The sequence below is a fragment of the Acanthochromis polyacanthus genome, chromosome 24 (genome assembly GCF_021347895.1).
Source record: "Acanthochromis polyacanthus isolate Apoly-LR-REF ecotype Palm Island chromosome 24, KAUST_Apoly_ChrSc, whole genome shotgun sequence".
Taxonomy (NCBI): domain Eukaryota; kingdom Metazoa; phylum Chordata; class Actinopteri; family Pomacentridae; genus Acanthochromis; species Acanthochromis polyacanthus.
Window position 1 is genome coordinate 2,963,289 of NC_067136.1, and position 8,905 is coordinate 2,972,193.

An 8,905-nucleotide genomic window follows, 5' to 3' on the forward strand; every position below is an offset into this window, starting at 1 on the left:
TATATTCCAATTTTCCCATTCCCAGATCATTAGATACATGCATTTTCTGACTTCTGAAAGAATAACACAAGGTTTTGTTTGGTGTTGCAACCAAAGTCAGTATGGAATGCAGATACAAATATCAGATCACATATGAGTGCAGGTTTTCCAACCACTATTTCTTTGTCCTCCTGTGTTTTTTTAATTTACTTGAATATTTTTGTTTGCTTTTTTATCTACACTCGCATGTTGCAAGCCAAACTTGTCATTCACACCAACAATGGAATGACTGTGACGACACTCACGGTGCCTGATTCTGCCATTGTAACTCTGCATGTTAAAAAATATATATCATAAAGGCCTCCAGTGCATTCAGATGTTCCACTAAATGGTCCTGGCTGAGTGTCAGTATGTGATAAATTGGGAGTGAGACTGTGCTAAATATTTATATTCAGAATATCATCGTATGTTAACCTCCAGAACTTATCAAATGCCAATTTCGGCAAAAGGAACCAAGAAAACCTTGTTGTCAAAGGCTGGATGACATCCTGAAATGATGAATCCTTTATTAAAACAGTCGTCAACTACTTTATTCATCAACTAAGCGATTAATCATTGGATTTCTCAAGTTCAGTTTCCCTCAGCTCCCCAGGTTGAGCACTCATCATTGCAGTCACCTAGCAAGACCGCAGCTGTTGCAAAACAATCCAACAATCTATGTCACTCAATAAACATAATAGTAATTAACTACATAGCATAATATATTAGCGACCTAACATACATCAGAGTTTCTTCTGTTATCCAGTTGTTTTTACTGCAAAGGTCTGATTTCTTAAGATACGGTCCTTGTTTTCACTCATTTTTTTCCACAGCAACATAATAGTTTTCCAGCCCTGTGTAGATACAACAGAGGAGACACCAAACTGCTGGGCAGGTTAAACCAGAGGACACTCATCGGCACCAGACAGCGAACACTTTTGCTCAGCTGAGGTGACATCTCCACAGCAGTGGAAACCGTCAACCCAACAAACCACAACCAAACAGTGACTGATATAGCTGTGATGGTGTAGAAAGCTCTCTGCTTTGTTTGGTCAACCCGCTCCTTTTCCCCACCTCCTTCCCCCGGACCCGGACGGATCAGAATACAGAGAACCAACAGGCTGCAGAAAGATATGACTATTATGAAGAAAACAGTAAGGCCGAGTGTTATGATGGAGATGAAGTGAGGAAAGCCTATATTTGTAAAATTTATCCCGAAACTCAGCAGCCAAGCACATCCAATCCAGATGTTTCTGATTCTGACCCCACGAGCATTTTTCAGCCCCATGTAGGTGATGGGATGGACAACAGCCAGGTAGCGCTCCACACAGGTCAGGACGTGAAAAAACACCTCTCCACTCAATGGGACAGAAAAAGTAAACACTGCTACTTTCATCAAAACAGGGTGATCAGTGTATCTACCACTGCAGTAGAAGAAGATCCCCAGAACTCCGATCAGCTGCATGGAGGCCACGTGGTAGGTGAAGATGTCAGAATGAGCTGCTGCTTTAGTGGAACACTGCTGACGCCATCTTTGGAGACCCAGGTAGAGGACAAAGGCGGAGAGAGGGAGTAGGAGTAGGATTCTCAATGCAGCTACAGCAATGTACATGTACAGGTTAACTCTAATATCATTGCAGCGAGTCAGCGGACCATCTGTGGAGTTTGATGAGGAGTTCACTGACATATCTGCTGCATATATTGGTGGTCTGAAGAGAAAAAGATATAAGAGAGACAGAAAGGAGACAGGATGTGTCAAAAATGGAAACCAATGAACATAATTAGGTGTTCTTAACCCATGAGGGCAATTTTGGCTAGGTTAATGCATTTAGCATAACATTTGGTCTTTTCTGTTTTTCCTATTGCGCTGTCATTGCTAAACAGGAACTTACATCCAGCGTAATCTTAGAAGTGGTCAACTCATCTGTATGTTACAACGATATTTACACAAGAAGCAACAAAATCCAGCTGAAACAAACCACAAACATTCAGGCAGCAGCTGAGGTTTATAACAGCTGCTGTAACACAGGTGATGTCCCTGCTGAAAAAAACAGCATAGACCAGCATGCATTTCATGCTGGTCTATGCTGGTTTATGCTGGTCTATGCTGGTTTGGTGTTGGTTTTAGCTGGTGGACCAGCATTGCAATGCTGGTCCACCAGCTAAACCAACACCAAACCATGCTGGTCTTGTCAAGGCTCCCTCTCCACCCTCTCCCACCTGGCTCCCCCAAGACCCTCTCCCTCCTTTTTATTTCCTTTTCCTCCCTCGTATCTCCCTTTTTCTCTCTCCCTCCCTCCTTCCCTTCCTCACTCTCTCCTCTGCAGGGCATGATACGGAGTACGGCCACCAGCTGCCTCCCATCTGTCTAATCAGTGTTACCCTGGAGCCCGGACAGCTGACGCCCATATCACTAATCACCTACCTGGCAATAAAAGACCGGCTCTCTCATCCATTCTCCGCCAGATTGTTGCACTAGACTCATGAGTCAGTTGCTGTCTTGCCATTGTTAAGATCCTGTTGTATTTTGAGCTTCAAACTAACGTGTTTTTGTCCTCTGCCTACCTCAGATCTGCTGTCCGGACTCCCATACCTGCCTACCCCCAGAACTGTGTGGACTTTGTTGCCCCTGAGCTCCCTCCTTGGTTTTCCCCAACCCTCCTGGCCTCCTGGACCCCCTCAGACCCGTCGTATCTTTACGCCTCCTGCCTGCCCTGAACCACCGAGGATTAATAGCCGTCAGGGATCCACTCCCAACACCTGCTGCTGCACTCTGCTCCCCTCCAGAGCCTCTACAGCTGCCGATCCCCCGGCTCCCTTCTACCTTTCCTGCCAGAACCCTCACCCGACATGCCGCTCCCCTGAACCCATCTCCTCGTCCACTTCCATCCTCATACAATAAAACCAGTTACAACTCCATTCTGCCTCGGTAGCGTGGTTCCCTGCTCGAGTCCTGACCTGCCTTGTGTGACAGGTCTATGCTGGTTTATGCTGGTCTATGCTGGTTTGGTGTTGGTTTAGCTGGTGAACCAGCATTGCAATGCTGGTCCACCAGCTAAACCAACACCAAACCATGCTGGTTATGCTGGTCTATGCTGGTTATGCTGGTTTATGCTGGTCTATGCTGGTTTGGTGTTGGTTTTAGCTGGTGGACCAGCATTGCAATGCTGGTCCACCAGCTAAACCAACACCAAATCATGCTGGTCTGTGCTGGTTATGCTTGTCTATGCTGGTTTTGCTGGTAGACCAGCATTGCAGTGCTGATCCACCAGCTAAACCAACACCAAATTATGCTGTGCTAGTCTATGCTGGTTAATGCTGGTTTGCTCATGCTCAGTGTTTTTTTTTTCTTCTTCTTCTGCTGAATCAGCTGTCAACCGTCATGGTCATAGCTGATAAAATTTCAACTATGCTAATTCATCAGTTTGTATGTAGCTAAGCAGACAATACCTTTAAACACACTGTCTCATTTGTTGGTGAAACAATAAATGATTTTGTTTGAGATTCTGTCAACTATGTCGAAATTAAATAGAATTACAGAGAATTTAAATAAAATTTAACATCTTGGGAGAATTACTAATGAAGGCCTTTATGGAAATAAATACAAATGAGGAAAATCAGTTTCATTTAATTTATTAATACATTACAATCCAATAGCTGCCCTGACATGCAAACATGAGTTAACTTTACTAGGTTATCAAAAAAATGCATTTATTACTGATATTTATGAAGTAACAGTCACTTGAATGGTGAAAAATGCAAAAGACTTAGTGTTTAGAGTGAAGATTACTTTATTTATAGTTAAGCTCACTCGCAACAATGGCAACAATAAGTAGCAATCACAGTCTCTCTCACGACTGATCCACACCCGGGTCAGTAGGTGGCGGTAATGCCCAATGTAAAGGTGGCCAACCGCCGTTAACTCCACAAAGAAGAAGACATTCACTCTCCCGCTCAGCTACCGAGGCACCAGTACAGCACACAGGCCGGAGCAGCGAGGGCAAGCTGCCGAGTTGAGTTTTGTTTGTGACAAACGTCATTCTTTTGCAGAAAGGTAAGGCACATTATCCATAATTTTGCCTGTCAACTTGTTTTAATTACTGCTACGACCTTTAGCGTTAGCGAGCTAACGTTAGCGGGTGTTAGCATCCGCTAGCTAGCCAAAAGTTTCAGACTTCAGAGAAAAAAGTCAGTTCTGAGAAATTCTGAATTTTTTTCCTCAGAATTTTGACTTTTTGCCAGAGCAGATATTTTTTAAACCCCTGTTTTGTTATATTTTGTTCAGTGGCTCTAATACTCTTCCCATCTCTGTGCTTGCACTAGGGAAAATTTGTCTCTAACCGCTGTGGCTAAAGTGCTAGAATTTTGTTTAGCCACATTTAGCCACACTTTTTCAGTATCTGTACTGCTGCGTGCGAAGCAGGTTAGATGTGGGAGGGGTGTCCCCTCAGGGGGTCCGGAGGGTGTCCCCAGGGAAAAATTTTGACAAAAATGGAGTCCTTTTCCTGCATTCTGGTGCATTTTGAGGCCAAAAATTATGTTCAATATTGCTTCAGTTTATTTCAACATTTTAATTAAAAAGTTACTCACACACAATTTGCATCTGGACTATTTTTATTTCTAAGTAATAAGAAATATGCACTACAATTCCTGCAAAAAATCAATATATCAATCTGTAACATAAAATACATACTCATTCAACACTTTTTAAGACTAGGAAGTACTGAATCTTACTTTTCTATTGAGATTCATGATAAAAGCTAATGAGATTCATCTAAACAAAAATATTATTTTTGCCATAGAATGGCTTTCTTCTAAAACTACAAAGTATCACTGGAAAGTACTCTGTCATTAAATTATCCCTCAGACTAGAAATTACTAATTTGTATTACAAAATAATGCAGACTAGAAAAGCCTTTTATTAAACAGTCACTATGTGATATTGCAATTGTTTATGACTTTGAACATTTTCCAGCCACTGACAGATCCCTCTCCTTGTCCTCATTGTTGTATGCCTTCCCGGGGTTAGTCCGAATCCTTTTTCTCTGATTGACTGAGACGAAACACGTGACAGTGTGCATCTATTAATGATCGGAAGCATTTGGGTCGTTCCGGTTATACTCGGTAGCGTTCTTCAGTAAAGCAGCGCTCAATTTAGACGGTTGCCAGGTTGCCAGGTCGCCATTTGCGACTAAAAACCGATTTTGGCGACCAAAAATGACAAAAAACACGCTGGTTAGGGGCCCAAATATTTTGAGTTGGACTACTGACCTCCAAATCCAAGTTTCCGCCGATTTAATTTCAAATTTGAACACTTTATTGTCGCTGATGTTAACGTCGTTAACATCTCGCGGGAGTCCGCGAGACTCCGTCGGATCCAGAACCAGCCCAGAATGTGGTGGCGGCATCCGGAGGGCAGCACCAACTGAGCCTGAGCACCGCGAACGGAAAGCACCAAGCCACCGGAGCGCTCATTTTTTCAACTCGGCGGGTCCGCCGGCTGCTCTCCCCGGTCACAGACTGCTCAGACTCCCCGGCTGGCTAGCTATCCCCTGCTAGCTGCTCGGCTAACACCTGCCGTTCCTCGCCGCTCATCTGCTCGGGACAAACCGCACCTGTTCCGGCTGTCAACGTCCCCAGTCACCCGCTAGGAGCTCCGGACAATGCGCTGCTCATTCGTGGGTGACTTTTCACGGCCGTGGGGGGTTTTAAGGCACACTTTGCCCAGCGACCAGTGATAGCTCGGCGGCTCCAGCTAACAAGTTGACGTGGAAGAGGAACTGGATCTCCCCCCCCCAAAAAAAGTAGGATTAATTTTTTTGGCCACTAAAAGTTGATTTTGGCTCCTAAAAATGTCTAAATTGACGTATGCGTAGGTGGCCCAAAAAATGTCATTTGGGCGACCGGACCTCTCGGCCTTAAATCGAGCGCTGTAAAGGAGGCGCGGTTTGTTATTTTCTTTGATTATCACTCGGCAAATTACGAAAAAGTTGTAAGTTAACCCTTTTTTTTACATTTATTAGGCAAAATTAGCTTCGCCACCGTGCAGGGATGTGATTTTTCCACGAATTCCGCTTTTTTCAGGGATGGGAATTTTCCGCGGATTTCATTTATTTGAACGCTGATTTCACAAGTTTGAACACTTTATTGTCGCTGATAATCCCGCGCAATGGTAACGACGTTAACGATAGCTTGTTAACGACGATTGTAAACGGCCCAGCGATTGGAAGTCGCCACCCCACCCCACCCCCCGTCAACAACTTTCCGCTAAAATCAGAACTTGCTGATCCCATCCCTGCACCGTGGCTAAACATGCTAAAAATGGCTTCGCCATCCTGAGGAAGGTTTTAAGCCGAGACTTAAATGTAGAGAGAGTGTCTGCCTGTCTGACCCATGGAGAGAGCTGATTCCACAGACACTATCAAATAAAGCAGAAATGCCTGAAAAACTACAAATGCACTCAGAGAGCGCAGAATATTTCTTGTATCCAGACAGTGATCTGGATCACCCTCAAAATCTAATCAATTGTTCTTTGTCCCATTTCTGACATTTCCTGAAAGTCTCATCAAAATCTGCACACAGAGTTATGTTTCTAACAGACAAACAAACCCACCCAAAACATAACCTTCATGGCGGAGGTGAAAATCTTAAATGTTTTCTAGATTGATACAGTCCAGTGGCTGGCTTCCAGCTGTTAGCATCACAACTTACCTTAGCAGAAATCATGACAGTGAATATTTTGTTCACTTTTACCGAGCCACTGACTTTTCTCTGCCATTGCTTGCACTGAGTGAAGCCATGTTGTTAAGAGCTTAAAGCCAGCTACTGGTTGTATTGACACAAAAATGATATTGATCATGTCTCTCTATGAAAATAACAGAGAAAGGCTTAACTCCCAAATTGTCTGAGTATTCCTTTAATGCACAAGGCTAGAAGGCAGTGTCGTCAGGACAGTTGAAATGGGGACAATTTTTAATTGACAATTTACAACATTTTGCTGATGGAATGTTTTGTTTGATTTCATCACAGGATTGTGACACTGATGAGACGTGGGCAAAAGTATCTGTCGGGGTGCTGACTGTTGTCAGTGAAGATGAGCAAGTCGTTCCAAATCAGCTCCACCTTCACCCAATATCTACTGCCATCGTTGTTGAGGGAGGTATTGTAATGGACAATGTCCAGAACCTGCCTGAGGCACTTTGCCTTTTGTTTGGATTGTCATACGCTTTACATTTAGACTACCCAAAGGCCATGAAAAACACTTTGGGCTTCATTCAAAGAGTGATGCTTGGCCTGGGAGAGAGCAAACTCCCACCAAAATTGCAAAGTCTTAAAAATCTCTTGTTGAGTTAGAATGCAAATGCACGAGTGGATTCAGTTGTTTCTTACTGTTCACTGTATTAAAGTCAGCCCACGGGTTCATCAGCAAGTTAGAGGCTGTAGATGTTCGTACATTCATTCACACAGGTGAGATTGCCAGTCATTACCCTCTCAGGTTTTTGTGTTAAATACAGTGTTATAAAGAGAAGAAAAAGTTGATGTAAATGGAAGAAAAATAAAAGGCAATTTATATTTGAACTTTCAGCAGTTATTACCTTCATTTATTATGTTTAATTGTAATTCGGATTATTTTAAGAAATTGGAGCCTGTTTTTCATTCCTGTATGGATATTTTTGAACCACTTAAATTGCTGAAGTTTAGTTTGCATGGTTTTAGAAAATAAGTCAGATTGCTGTCCAAGTAAATATATAACTTAGAAATGCTAAGTTAGTTCAACTTAGATAAGTATGTTAAATGAACTGAACAGTGTAAATTTAACATGCAATTTAGTAGATTGAAATAGTAATTCTGAGTAGTCTTTACTAAGTCAAGCGTGTTCTAAAATGAGTTATCAAGTACAGTCTACTTGATTGTTTTAGTTGCTTAAACTCATTTGTAAGTGTACTCTACAAAGGAAGTGCTAGTTAGTACAACTAAATTTAACTTGTTCTCTTTACTTGTTTTTTTTAAGTGCAACCGGTTTGCATGCTTTTTTTAAGTAATGATAACTAATTGGATTTTACAGTGTAACAGGGTTATTTAGTATGCACTGCCAACAGTTCCTTTGGCCTGGTGTTACAGAAACATCAAACTACAAAGAAATTTTTGTCCCTTGCAGTGAATGGAAGTGTGATAACTCATGTATAAAGATCAATATTAGAGGGGTTTGCATGTTTCAGTCAATTGTGTACAAATTGCATGAGACTGAGATTACTAACATTTTGGCGTTATGATGCTTGATTGTATTTTTCTAATACACTGTGATACTTACAAATCTGTGCATGTCTTTTCAGTGTGTTTCAGGGAGTGGCTGAAAAAACAGAATGTGGAACAAGCAGAATTGGAAGCCAGGGTGGGAAAGGCTGGATGTTGCATCTCCGAAAAAATCATGGACATTAATAGACAAAACAAAAAAGGCCACTTAAGTGGTGAGTGTCTAAGTCCAAAACATTTCCAGTTGTACAGTATATTGCATTTTCATGTTTTGGATTTTCCTTGTTTAGGCCCATAGATGTATTGTGTGTTTATTTGTAATCTTAGTCATTCATCTTATTAAATAATATTATGTAATATATTTCCTAATGTTTGTTACCTTATTGTTATTAAACTACATTGTCATGAAACCTCAAATTGTCTTCATTGAACAGCAACTTGACATTAAGAAACATTAAGCACGTGATATTTTTACAACTTCTGGTCGCAATCAACATTCCAGCATCCCAACAGAGACTAATATCAACAGGTATGGTTCTGCTAATCGGCATAAAAGATTGGTGACCAGAGAATAGAATGCTTGACATCAGTATTCCATGATAGGACCACATTACCAGCTTGCTATTATTCTGTG

The 8,905-nt window shown here is 42.0% G+C and overlaps 1 long non-coding RNA gene across 3 annotated transcripts; it reads left to right on the forward strand.

Annotated features, from left to right (window-relative positions):
• Positions 1 to 5,517: 5,517 nt before the first annotated feature.
• Positions 5,518 to 8,681, forward strand: LOC127532578 (uncharacterized). 3 transcript variants are annotated; one of them, XR_007940082.1, is made up of 2 exons: positions 5,518 to 5,696; positions 7,048 to 8,681. It is a non-coding gene; the product is annotated as an uncharacterized LOC127532578 (long non-coding RNA). The 3 variants fall into 3 exon arrangements; XR_007940083.1 differs by lacking the exon at positions 5,518 to 5,696 and adding an exon at positions 5,809 to 5,822; XR_007940081.1 differs by lacking the exon at positions 5,518 to 5,696 and adding an exon at positions 5,879 to 6,010.
• Positions 8,682 to 8,905: the final 224 nt, after the last annotated feature.